This window comes from Amblyomma maculatum, chromosome 7 (assembly GCF_055883805.1).
Source record: "Amblyomma maculatum isolate TAMU_Amacu chromosome 7, ASM5588380v1, whole genome shotgun sequence".
Taxonomy (NCBI): domain Eukaryota; kingdom Metazoa; phylum Arthropoda; class Arachnida; order Ixodida; family Ixodidae; genus Amblyomma; species Amblyomma maculatum.
In genome coordinates, this window is record NC_139350.1 from 15,082,635 (window position 1) to 15,096,932 (window position 14,298).

The following is a 14,298-nucleotide window of genomic DNA, read 5'->3' on the forward strand; positions in this document are numbered from 1 at the left end:
ATACTCGAGCGCATAAACCGCAGAGCCACCGTGGCGGGTATGGCGGGCGAACCTGTAGCAGCAGGAAGACGCGGGTGGTAGAAAAGGAATAGCCGTTAAGCGCTCAACATGTTTATAACCGAATTCTTATCCTAGGAGTTCCACTCAAACGTGCCTCCCACTCAGTGGGGAACCGCTTTCAATAGCTAATGCTCTTAAATCGTGCGCCGATAAGGGGTGCGCTCAGTTTTATAACCTAATATACATACCTCATTAAGCTAAAACTGTGACCCTATATATGGATACTGGTAGAGAAACCGGAGTGGTGTCTAACGATTAGTCGGGCACGTATGAGGAAAACTAAGCTTCTAAATGTAATCTTATTTGATTGGGGGCCACACCTGAGACCTTTGGGGGTCCGAAATGATAGCATTAAGAACCACTGGTCGCAGACATATGAGGGAGATATCAAACGGTTCGTTTCTACAAGATCTATGCGAAATAAGATTGCGATGAATAACAGATTGCGCTTTTGCGGCCTAGAGGCGGTGGCTTCATTTTTTTCTGCTTATTGAGAGCCTCGGGAAGTACTTGTCGGATCAAGAGTATTATCTCTTTCCAGTGCCAAACCAAAACAAGCGTCTTATGCTAGTACCCTTTTTTGAGATAATGTAGCCCCTTCCCTCCTTCTCGAATATTCGTCTCAAAGTTCGTCTCGCTCTCGAATCAAAACCACCTATATACCGTAGACGCCCGCCTGCTTTCTTACGTCAGTAATCTTGAAAGGCGCACGCTTTTCTCTATCTTGATGACATTGGCCTTGTTCGTACAAAGCACGATCAAGGCTACCACTCCCATAATCCCCCTCCCCCTAAGCTCCCCCCAATTCATTTGGAGTCATGATTAATTAGGGCGCACAAAGAAAAGAAATAGCCGCCGATTCTAGCCCCTTGTTCACTAGCGTTGTTGTGAAATTTCTTGCGCCCAATGATGGGAATGGGAGAGGAGGGGGTATGGCAAGTAGGTACTAGCCAGTGAATGCTCTACAAATGGTCTTTTCCTGTGCGTAGACAATTTCGGATTGTGGGTGACATGTTATTCTAACATTGGGGAAATATTTTCCCAACAGTCGTATTTGGCAGCGCTTGTTGCAGAAGATTCCGAAAATTAGGGCCACGGAAGAGGCTGCCTCTAATAGTGTTAGGAAAACATCTGGATAAACGTTTGTGCCGATCTCCATTTGTAAGATATATTTTATAGATGAGTTTTTATTCATCGCGCAGTGTGCGCGAGCACCGCACGATGTCGAGGAAGATATATGCTGAGCGTTTAGCTTTCGTCTTCGCACTGCCGTAAGCTCGTAAACATTGTGTTGAAGAAGGCGCTGGTGCTGTCTTCGTTTTATTACACGTGCCTTCAATGGGAAGTAAGAGCCTAATCATGGCGTCAAATTCGGGCTTACGCACGTATGCCTTTGTATCATAGCAGTTTGGTTTATTTCTGCCGTTTGTATGAGGCATAACGCTTCTCCTACCGGCCCAGTTAAACTGTTTATCTTGAGAAAAATTCTCTCAAGCTCCTACATTACCTTTGGTACGTTTGTATGCTTAAAGCTTGATCATTTCTTTTGCCCGTCTATGAACCAGTAAGCTTCTAAAATGTTTATTTCCCTCCATGTACTATTTCACCCCGCACACCGGGCCGTGGCAGCTGCAATGGTGAAAATCCCTCCAAGAGGCATTTCATCTCTCATGGATGAAAGTCGAACGAACATACTTCGTCTATGCTAATTTGTGCCATAAAAAAAGCCTTTGGATAAGGTTTTCATCAGTAATACGTATTGAAGACATTATCCTAAAGATTTAACGGGTGCTTTCATTTGGTCTGGTACACTTTTTTTTTATTTCCATCCTATCGCACATATTCTCCTTCATCATAAACAGCCGGATTATTAATTGAAAACTTCCGCCGTTTCCAGTATCTATGCATAACAATTTTCTGATGGACAAGGCGCGACAAGCTTCAGGGCAAATATTTTGTAACGAAATCTGGATTTTCTACGGTGAACGTAAGGAGGGAAGTTGTGGCGGGGTATTCCTGCAGTTTAAGTGTATTATGCTGAAATCAACGACTACGTACGATCACAATTGATTTTTCGGCGTGAATGTAGATAGGCTTTGAGTACTTCCCGATCCGCGTTCGCATCATTAGCAGGTCTATAGCATTGTAAAAATACTAAAGTATTTCTTGTCAGCAGTAATTAGTATATACAGCAGACTTTTTGCTTTTAAATAAACCGTTTGCTAATTTCTTTGAGTTGTACTTACGCAAACAAATGCGAAATTTGACGCAGGCAGCAGGGTCACAGAACGTCAGCCTTGCTGAGCCAAGATCTCAGATCTCGGCACTTTCTACAGGGTGTGTTTAAATATTGTTACATATAAGCTATTGTAGAAAGCAGAAGACGACAATCAAAAACACAGACAGAAGGCGACGTGATAGCAATGGTTGGTGCTGAGAAGATTGGTTCTGCTGTTTTTCTGTGGGCTGTGTCATTCTTGCACTAACCTTTCCACGTATCATCTTGATGGCGGTGACTGAAGATCCCCATGTGCACAGATAACTACATTGCAGCAGCTAAAAGCTAGCTTCGCGCAGTGGCCGCCGCCTAGCTGGAATCACTACGTCAACAACAGCCATTATGCCCTCCGAGGCAGCCCCTACCACAGCAGCAACAGCAGCTCAGCCAGTCATGCTCACGAAAATCCGCCACCCTCCCATCTTTAATGGCGAAGACAAGCCAGACGTTGACATTTCGCTGGATGTGTACAAACGCTACAGCAGGAACGCTCACTGCAGTAACACTCACTGGGACGCCACTATCATGCTGGCTACCCTCATCTTCTATTTGGCTGGAACAGTCGAACGAGGTTCCAAAATCACGAACAAGAGCTGGTGACCAGGGAAACCTGTAAGCACAAGCTTCAGGACGTGTTGGGAAGCCCATTGGGCGGGCTCTCGCCGCAAAAACAGAACTTTCGTCTCGCGCTCAATCCCCCACGGCGGCTTACATCGTGTACAATGAAGACGTGCTCGAGTTGTGTCGCAAGGTTAACAGCTCCATGTCGGAAAGTGAAAAGGTAGGGGATATCCTGAAGGGTACCGCAGATGACGCATTCAACATCCTCTTCTGCTCCGATCGCTCAACCGTCGACTCGGTGCTTCAAGTCTGCTGAAAATTAGAGCAGGCTGAACAATGACGCCTCATACATCGCTTGGAGCTCCTCCAAACACGGCGGCTATATCATCTTGCGATGACTGGCCCCTCTGCAACAGCCTTCTCATTCCACGACCTTGAATCGGTTGTCAAGCGATAACTCGAGCCCTTAAATCCTGCACCACTCACATCTCCACTGCCCGACACTACGGCCATTACATAGGCCGTTGTCCGCCAGGAACTTGCAAACGTAGGTCTCTCCTCCACTCTCATGCCGTCCTCATCGTAATCGCATCCTGGTCCTCTAGTAGCTGCTGCAACCACCACTCAAGCCCTCCCGCATCGCTACCTTAGCCGCAATCCTGCAGAGTGGTGCATCGCAGACGACTGAATAATTTGTTTCCTTTGCTGTCGAGTCGGCCACACTTCTCATTATTGTCGTACCCGTACCTTCCCTACCCCTCGTTCATATTACAACGCTGACCGTCGGTACTCTTATGAACCTGGGCGCTTCCCTGCGCAACCTGAAGAGCTGCGCCCCGCATATGATGGACCTGGACATTTTCATTCTCAACCAGATGAAGCTCGCACCGAAGCCATCTCAAGTGTCCGTCGCTCCCGCCGATCACCACCGTCGCTCCCTTTCAACCGCTACCTCGTCGCAGCTCCTCCTTATCATACGCCGGCACCCACTCTGGAAACTAGCGAGTGCAGTGCTCGGTAGTGTCGCTGCATTTTGACCCGTACTGCAAACTCGGTACTGACCTGTGCACCCAGACGTAATCTCATTTTTATGCTTGTTGACGGAGTCCCAGTTTCTGGTCTTATTGACACCGGCACCCACATTTCTGTTCTCAGTTGCTCGCTCAGCCGACATTTCAAGAAAGTCCTCACATCCGCTACCTCATCTACCGTTCGTGTTGCTGACGGCAACACAGCTACAGTGACTGGTCTGTGTACTGCAAGAATTATTTGCTGACCGCCACATCCCTGTGTTATTTACAGTCCTCATCAGTTGCCCTCAAGACGTTATATTAGGCCTCGACTTTTTAACTGCTTACTCTGCTCTCATTAACTTCTTCTGGACTATTTCATCTAGACCTCCTGCACTGTCCTTACAAAAAAAGCTCTTCCAACTTCGATGCTCCGTCTCGACTCTGCTACATTTACTCGCCTACCACGAGAAGCCGCTGCGTATGTGCTCATGTCGCATTTTCCCTCCGTTCCTGACGGCGACTACGTTGTTTTCTCCATAACCGACGTGACTGTGCAGCGTAGAATCGCTCTCCCTTACAATATTGTACACGTAGCGAACAACCACACATATATTCCTGTCTTGAACTTCAGCTTTTTTATGCAAGTGCTTCCTAAGGGCATTTATCTTGCCGAATTGAACCCATTGTCTGACTTCAATGTGTCTGCTCTTTTACCTGATCCTCAGGCTGAAATACTTCCACGACCAGCATCGTCTCCACCTCTGGAGCCCCGCATATCAGGAATGGGTACTCCTGACTTGAGTAATGATTGTGCTAAAACATTCACGAGCCTTCTGACTTCGTACAATGATGCATTTCATTTTGGTGACTGCCCCTTTGGTCAAACAATCATTGTTACTCATCGCATCAATACCGAAGGCGCCAGCCAAATTCATAGAAAACCTTACGAATTCGCCATTTCCGAACGTCTGGTCCTACAAGCTGAAGTAGACAGGGTGTTGGCAGGAGACATTATAAAGCCTCGATTAGCCCCTGGGCGTCACCTGTCGTGCATATTTAAAAGGAGGACAATACCTAGAGATTCTGCGTTTATTACCGACACCTTAATAAGGTAACAACGAAGGACGTTTACCCCTGCCCGGGATAAATGATGCCCTCGACTGCTTACATGGTGTCAGCCATTTCTCTTCGACTGATCTTCGTTCCGGTTATTGGCAGATTGGGATCGACGAACGGGACCGAGACAACATCGCCTTCCTCACTCCCGATGGCCTCTACCATTTTATGGTGATGCAGTTGGCCTGCGTAATGCGCGTGCGACATTCGAGCGCTTGATGGACTCTCTTTTACGCGGCTTCAAATGGACGACGTGTCTATATTCTTTCGATGACGGCGTTGTGTTTTTTTCAACCTTTGAGAGGCATCTTCATTTGCCTTGATCCCATTTTCCGATACCATTCCGATGCCATTTTCCGATGGGCTGGCCTTCAGCTCAACTCGAAGAAGTGTAACTTCGGCCGAAGTAACCGAAGATGCTCAGACGCTTGGTCGACACCCGTGACATTCAACCCGACTCCAAAATGTCGTGCTGTGAGTGCATTTCCTACACCCCGCTGACCAGAGACGTGCGGAGTTTTCTTGGCATCTGTTCCTATTTTCAGTGGTTTGTCCCCAACTTTGCGGAGACGGCTCGTCCAATTACTATTCTTCTGAAGAACGACGTTCCATTTTGCTGGGGACAAGACCAATCTCGTCTTTTCTGCGCTCATTGCAGCCCTCACCAACCCATCCATCCTGGCACACTTCAACCCCTCAATCCCAAAGGAGGTAGACACCGATGCCAGTGGTCACAGTATTCTCAACAGGATAGTTAAGCGGGCGAGTTGGTGATACAGTATCTACAAAAAACAGCGCGAATAAACGGGGACGAAAGGAAGAAACCACTGGAACAAGCGCTGACTCTCAACTAAAGTTGAATCACAGGAAACATGCTTAATTAAGGAAACAGAAACAATACAACACCAAAACCAGAACGCACATGTTACTATGTGATATCTAGATATGCAACCTCACAGTCACGCAGGAGCAGAGATGGTTTGCTGACACAATCTTTCTTTCTTAGCCATAATATACGCCTCGATGATTTGCCTGGTGAACTGGTCGGGGTGTTTGTATTGAAAGAGGTTTTACTGAGGGTTCAACGGGGAATATAGCCCTCCGTAAGCTGCAAGGCTAACAGCACAAGAACATAGTCCGTCAAGGTACAAAACCAGCGAGCTCGAGCAGCGTAGCGGCACTTCGTCGTCCTCTTCCTCGTCTTCGTGAATCCGCTCATCGTTCACTACAATGTCCCTGGGAGCGAAGAGGAGCCACCCTGGTGACCTATGGCGAGGACAAGACAATCAGGTCGTTGTACGTTTTGAGGCGGCTCATATGCACAGTTTCGCGGCCGCGATGACGCATGTCCTAAGAGGGAGTGAGTGGCTCTACGATATAATTTACAGGGGAGGTTTCGTGAACGATGCGGTAGGGGCCGTGGTACTCAGTTCGAAATTTCGATGACAATCCTGGTGGGGTGCTAGAGCCAAACGGGGGATCCTGAAGGGGAAACATGTTGTGTAATCTTCGTCGTGACCTTGCTTTTGGCGCCCTTGAGATTCCGATGTTAAACTGGGGGCCAGCTGGCGACATTCCTCCGCATGCTTTGCAGCGTCGGAAAGGGGAGTCCACTCGGAGGAGTCGGGACGATATGGTAATATAGTGTCCATCGTCGACGATGCCTCGCGACCATAAAGGAGGAAGAAAGAGCTAAAATCCGGTAGTTGACTGCGTGGCGGTGTTGTAAGCGTACGTCACGAAAGGTCAGCATCCCAGGTAGTCTGATCGGCGGAAACGTACAGTATGTACAAAATGTCAGTAAAATGCGAGGACAGAAAACAGGATTAACACTCACGAAAATAGTCAACTAGATTAGTGGCGCGATTAGATTCTAATCAGTTGAGATGTTCTCTGAGTCGTGTGTTAATACATCGTCCTGTTTGCCCAATGTATATCTGACCACAGGACAGGGGGATTTCATAAACTACCTCTTTGGAGCACGGCACATATCTCTCATCGTGTTTAACAGCACAAGACGCAACAATTTTATTAGGATTGCGGGAATTATTTTCTACCACTGAACAAATTTGATTGAGCTTATTAGGGGCCGAAAAGACAGCATCAGCTTCATACCTATGGGCCACATTTTAGGACCATGAGAAAAGCGATGTACACAGGGAAAGACTGCGAACTTTCTCCGTTTCTGTTCTTCCTGTGAAGACGGAAGCAATGCCGGCGATTTAGGCTTTTTAGATATTTTATTGCAACCCAAACCTATAACCTGAGCTGGATAACCTGTTTCCCTAAGTCTCTTAGCCTGGTTGTCGAAACGTTGTTTCATAGCATGATGACAGGATTTTGACAACGCAGAAGACAATGATGAAACAACAATTCCACAATTCACTACCTTAGAATGATGTGATTTATAGTTCAGCAACGGTTTATTGGCCCGTGGTGCGTAATTCCAACACATGTACCCCTTCCCTTGAGTTAAACACAAATCGTCTTTGCATTTTACGGACCTTTTGTGCAAACACCCCGACCAGTTGACCAGGAAAATGATCGAGGCGTATAATAAAACTAAGAAAGAAAGATTGTGTGTCAGCAAACCATCCCTGCTCCTGCGTGACTGTGAGGTTGCATATATGGATATCACATAGTAACATGTGAGTCTGGGTTTGGTGTTTTATTGTTTTTGTTTCCTTAATTAAGCGTGTTTCCTGTGATTAAACTTTAGTTGGGAGTCAGTGCTTGTTCCTGTGGTTTCTTACTTTCGTCCCTGTTTGTTCGCGATGTTTTTTTGGACAGTATTCACGCCCAACAGCAGACGGGTAGCACTCGCGTCATTGCTTATTCCAGTCGCCTCTTTTCTACGGCTGAGCGGAATTATTCGATCACAGAATGTGAGTGTTTTGCCCTCGTGTGGGCCATTACAAATATCGCCCTTATTTGTTTGGCCACCCGTTCTCCGTCATCACCGACCCCCACGCCTTAATTTGGCTTTCTACCCTTAAGGACCCTTCTGGTACGTCTCTTCGGGCGCTGGGCCTTGTGTCTTTAGGAATACACTTTTTCTGTCTTCCACAAGTCCGGCCGACTGCACACTGATTCCCGCAACCATGAATCTACCACCTGAAATCTAGTGCGATGATGACACCTGTGGGTTGTCCATCTATGACCTTTCAAACATTCGTCATGAGCTGCGCTTAGATCCCAAGCTTTGCACAATTATCAACCGCCTCAGCTGTGATCACCCTGACGCTACCCTTGCTTTGTTTGTGCTCCACAACGGCACTTTATATCGGCGGAATATGCGACCAGATGGCGCCCAGCTTCTGCTCCTAGTTCCCGAGCACCTGCTTGCCACCGTTCGTCAGCAGCTGCACGACGCGCCCACTGCGGGACATCTTGGCATATCCCGTACATACGACAGCGTCCGCCGGCGCTTCTTATGGCCAGGACTCTACCGCTCTGTTAGTCGTTACTTGGCTTCTTGCGACCAGTGTCAGCGACGAAAAAGCGCTCGGTTGTGCATGCAGGATCCCTGCAGCCGATCGACATCCCAATCGACCCGTTTTCCCGAGTCGGCCTTGATCTCCTCGGGTCTTTCCCTCTGTCTGCTTCTGGAAATAAATGGATTGCGGTGACCACTGACTTATACTACGCGTTACGCTCTCACACGAGCAATACCCATCAGCTGTTCCATTGACGTGACTGCTTTCTTCTCCATGATGTCATCATGCTCCATGATGCTCCACACCAGCTGCTCACTGACCGTGGCCGTTGCTTTCTTACTCGAGTAGTCGACGAAGTCCCTCGATACTGCTTCATTAAACACTATTTCACCACCACTTACCATCCACAAACGAGCGGCCTCACCGAACGCCTAAACCGCACGCTCATGGACATGATGTCAATGTATGTATCGGATGGCCACCGTAATTGGGATCTTACATTGCTATTTCCAACGTTCAGGTATAATTCGTCCCGTCATGATACAATGGGCTACTCGCCCTTCTATCTTCTATTCGGCCGCGACCCTTCAGTTCCGTTTGCCAGCGCGCTACCTCCCACCGCTAATGCCAGTTCCCACGTTCGTGATGCCATCTCCCGAGCTGATTCCGCCAAGTGTTATTGCTCGCCGCCGATTGGCTTCCTCCCAAAACTCTCAAAAACGATGTCATGAGTCTCGTCACCAGCATGTACACTAGTCTCTGGGCTCTCTCATCTTGTTGTGGACTCCCGCTCGTCGAGTTGGGCTGTGTTAGAAGCTCTTGCCGCGCTACACAGACCCCTACCGTCTTTTACGGCAGGCCTTTTCCGTGATATACAGATGACCCCGGTGCATCCGCTACAACAGTCCGCTTTGCAGCGTATTGAAATCGTTCACGGCACCCGAATGAAGCCTTACTACTCCAACTCCAGTTATCCGACATAGTACGCCACAACAGGACTGTGCTTTTCGCGTCGGGGGTGATGCTACATATATGCCATTGTAGGAAGCAGAAGACGACGATCGACAATAGCGACTGAAGACGAAGTGATAGCAACGCTTGGTGCTCAGAAGGTTGGCTCAGCGGGTTTTCTGTATGTTGTGTCATCAGCTGCGGCGCTTCTTGAACTAACTTTGGCACGTATCAATATGCAGCACAATATCGTTCAAAAACTATTTAATATACGCCAGTGCGGTCGCTTCAGTGTATTTGATGGCAAAAAGCACATTTTATGCTTCGCAGTGTTAAGCGATTTCATGATTATATTCGAAACATCCCTACCAACATTCACTTTTGATTTGATTGGCGATATAAATGCAGAATTGAAGGCCGTCAATTCCAAACGTAAGTCCTTATTTCGAATAGTCGCAATCGAGTTGCAGCACGAAAGAGCGAGAGTCAAAAATACGAATATGAGAGTTCGTTTGGTCAGCTTTCACTTATTGCACATTTAAAAAAGGCATCTCATAATTTATTACACATCAGACACAGCCGAAATATCAGTATTTGGCGATGCAGAAAGAGGTAAGATAATTTTCTCAACAATGTACCACGCACAGCGACGCCATTTTATAAATGTTGCAATGCGTGGAAACCAACTTAAGGAGCTTTCAGCTGCGCATTCGTGACGTTCAATATTTCGAGCCACATTGGCTATTTAGAAAATTTAATTATCATAGTCCCTGGACAATAAGCGCACAATCTGTGAAGCTGAGACGTCAAGTTCCGCAAGGAGCTGCCGACGATCGTCAAGGTAGGTCTGAAGCGGGCTTCTTCCCTAAAGCCAGATGTCGTTCTGAAACGTGACCGTCGTTTAATAATAGGCAAAGAAGCGGGTGTGACCAAAGTACATCAGAGTATCAACAAAAGGGAAAATGAGTGCCCACGCTCTTCTGTATAAATCCTTTTGTCATATTTCCTGTTATCCTCCTGCTAGACGAAAGGCTGCGGTTAGAAAAAAGGAGTGGAGGTAGCGCGCGCACACATACTTCAAGAAAACGAAAAAATATTTTTTCCAATGTTACATACCTTAAAAATTTAATAATTCAACGAAGAACAGAAACTAGGTCAGGGCCTTGTCGGAAAAAAACGCTGCATTTCAGCTACAAAACCACGGAACGTCTTTGCTAATGCAGAGACAAAACATTATGGTCCCTTCCAGCCTGATTAAGAGTGACATGCAGTATTTCTTCAGTAACCCCATTTTTAATTATGGGGACATACATTGTCCGCCCACCTCAAAAGGTCCTTCTCAGACAGTTTTTTGACGCTGGCTTACACCGGTATCACTATGATCGGAAAGTAACCTTGACCTCAAGTATGTATTACTTTTTTATAATTGAAGGGGTATCAATGAAAAGAGAAGCAAGAACAGCAGAATGATATCTCGCCTTTTTTATTCTAAATGTGCCTGACTGGTGCTTCATCAAATTTTTTATCACAGTTATGATATTTTTGCCTCACTTCAGGTGGATACGAAAGTGCTGCTCAAAGGGCACTGCAATATATCTTTAAAAGATGTTAAATGTAGTCTTGTAATTCGCTTCATGAGCTCTATAGCCAATTTCTGCGTCGTAACGGTGTTTAGGCGACGGAAAGCTTATGCACCAACTGCTCAACTGAAGCCGCAAGCAAACTTCAAGGAAACCACTTTCTAATAATATGAGCATCAGGCACATTTAAACGAGGATATGAGGGGCCCAACGCAGGTGGCTAACAACGGCTACTGAAGTAGATGACACGTAAATTAAAACGTGGTCAATTGGGCCATCGTGAACAATGGTTTTTAATGCAGATGATATACAAAAAGAGGTTGAACAGTATTCAAGAAGGCCCGACAGGGGCGCTAAAATAAAGAAAAAGTCTCCAAAAATGGACAATATGTGAGACAAATACGAAAAAGAGGTGGTGAGAGGAGCCAGACCTTACAGCCAAAGAAAATAAATGTCGGTTATTAATATTCGCTACACACCCAATACAAATGTCAGTGGGGTGTCATGCGTTCATGAAGGCGCAGGGTGGCGTTCTTTCGCCGCGCGAGGCACGATGGTTGGCTTGCAGACGCCTCCAGTGTCTATCACGCTCACATCCGATCGAGCACCCTGGCTGTTGTCCAGTTGTGCCATCCGCTGTCCTGCGTCAATTAAATAGTGCCAGGTTTCACTCGAAGCTTACGGACACATAAGCAACAAGCATTCAGTTATTATCTGTCGAATTCCGGCACCAAAGACTGTCAATTCCTCACTGGGCACAGAGGTTTGAAGGAAACAAAACCGACTCCCCTTCTAGTCAAGCCGCGGTCGCAAACATGGAATCGTGGTATAAGAGCTTGGGACGCCAAGACTAAAATATTGGTGCCAGTCACACACTTACAACGTTAATGTGTAGAAAAATGAATTAACTATGAATGTATTTGTGCTTTGTTCTCGTGCGAAAGACAAGTAAACATTATTTATTGTAATCTTATACGTTCCTTCTTTCGTCAAACTTCCAGTTTTTGTCTGATGCTACGGCGGGAATGTTCCGACGTCGCAAGCTGGTATGTGGTCACCTGAGGAGCACAAGAACTGCGGTACAATAGCGCTTTGCTCAATCACTGTACTTTAGGCTTCTGGAGGAGCTTACTGCTTACCTAGATTAGTTTTTACTACAAAGCAGCGAATGTACTGCAGCTTTTATATGTTTTACGCGATGTCATTCTCACTCTTGACGATGGAACCAATATTCAGCGATCTGAAATCGAAATTAGATTCACAGTGTAAGTTTAAATTTATGCTAAGATTTATTTATTATCTCCTGGCGAATTCTGTGTGCTGACATTTACTAATGCCATACTCACAGCTGCAAAAAGTAATCACAGTAAAAACGTGTACCTTCACCCATTTGGGGCCGCTTTGGAAAGCAAAATGTACAGGTTCGAGGCTGGTTTTACATAGGGAAAGATGGTGACGAGCAAGCGACAGACGAGTAATGCAGGAACATGTCACCGAAGTAATTAGCAATTACGCCAAAGCAAAAGGTCGAACTTCTCGTTTCATTTTTGTCATCAGCACGTATGGCGGCGTCTCCACTTAATATGTCGCAATTAATATATGTAGAGGGGCTATTACTGTATGTCTTCGACTTCATTATCTTACCACAAAGTAAGGTTGCAATTTGTAGGCCACTTCGTTCGCTTTGGAAGACTAATGCAGGGTAACTGGCACTGCACAGTTTCCTTCGTAGGTCTTTCATGCTATATATAAGAAACTTACCTGAGGGACTGTAACTACTTCTCCCAAAAGCCTGTTTCTTATTGCTTTATGAAATTATAAATAACAAGTGAGCACCCAAACTTCCGCGGACGTCTTGTCGACGTTGTCGTGACGCTGGGACTAAGTCGACCCGGCCTTCACTTGGTAGCGTGCAGAGACTCCGGGTTCATGAAGGATTGAATCTTCAAAGTTGGTAAAATATATACAAGCAGGTTTAATGGAACTTTGAGAAAACTTATTTACATGAAAAAGTAGGGTAGATCAGCAAAAATGGCAAGTGTTAAGAGCTCATAGCGAGAAGCGTCTGGATGAGCAGTTTACCCAGGGCTCAGAGCCTCATTTCGTGCTCTGCAACGTCCTTAAAACCCCCTATGTCCAGCCCCTTTCTGAAGAAGCTGACCAACCCATTCCAGGGCACGCCCCTCAGATATCGGCATCCAATCGAACACATCACTGCACTGATGGTCTGAATCACTGACTGGTCCGGTATTGTTTCGTTGGGCGTGGTCACTTGTTGGCGGGTATAGCTTGGAAAGGCCGAGGAGGTACATTTCTATTCTTCAGCAAAGATTCGATATGTTGGTTCCGGCAAGTGGATTTCCTTCTCAGAAACCCAAGAGCACGTTCGCGCCACATACTGCTCCCAGCATTGTCCCTTTCCGACAATTGCAAATTTTTCCTGCATTCCCGGGAATTCCTCTAATGGCCGTATTCGTCATGCTCCTTTCTTGTCCTGTACGTCAGCGGACGTGTCACTCTGTCGTCTCCTTTGGACAATAGGCATTCCTCACTTGACAATAGCGCTTCTCGACGGGAAGGGTGAACAATTGAACAAAGCACATCCGGCTATTTCTCACAGGGCGACGTTTCTTTGTATTTTCTTGATGTTCCCTTGACAGGGCCAATTTGCCATTTCCAGGGTCTCGACAAAGCAAAGCAGGCTCACACAAAAAGATTCATGGAAACAGGCTCACTTAGAGCCCTTGCACCAACAGCACATATCCATGCCCACAGGCGAACAATAGTGCACGCAAGTGCGGACCATGCACGGTCATAACAACGTTAATTAACATCCTCTGAACATGCCAAGCAGATTCAACACTGATATCGGGTTTCAACTTGAGATACTTGCATTGCTTTACTATACTAGTTGCGGTGAGATGGTATTAATAAAACATTAATCATCATCCCAATCATCGTCGCCACCGGTGCCGAACCACCACGATCACCGCAAGTACCCAGCATTACACTCACCAAATTTCTGCCTGCGAAAGGTGCGCAGAGAGGCGAATCTAGCATACGTTTTTTTTATTTTTTTACTTTGCGAAGCTTGGAACACGCTCATCTCGAATTGCACGAGGAGGCCAGCGAAATAAACATAACTGTAATCAAGAAATGCCCGCTATGGGTCGCTGGTGCTCCAAAGGTGCGGCGCTCTGCAGTAGTAGATAAGAGCTATCACATAAATGCGGTTCTTTAAACTGGCGAAATGAATAGAAAACACCACTTCCCAAAGTATTTGAAGAAATCCCTCCTTTTAA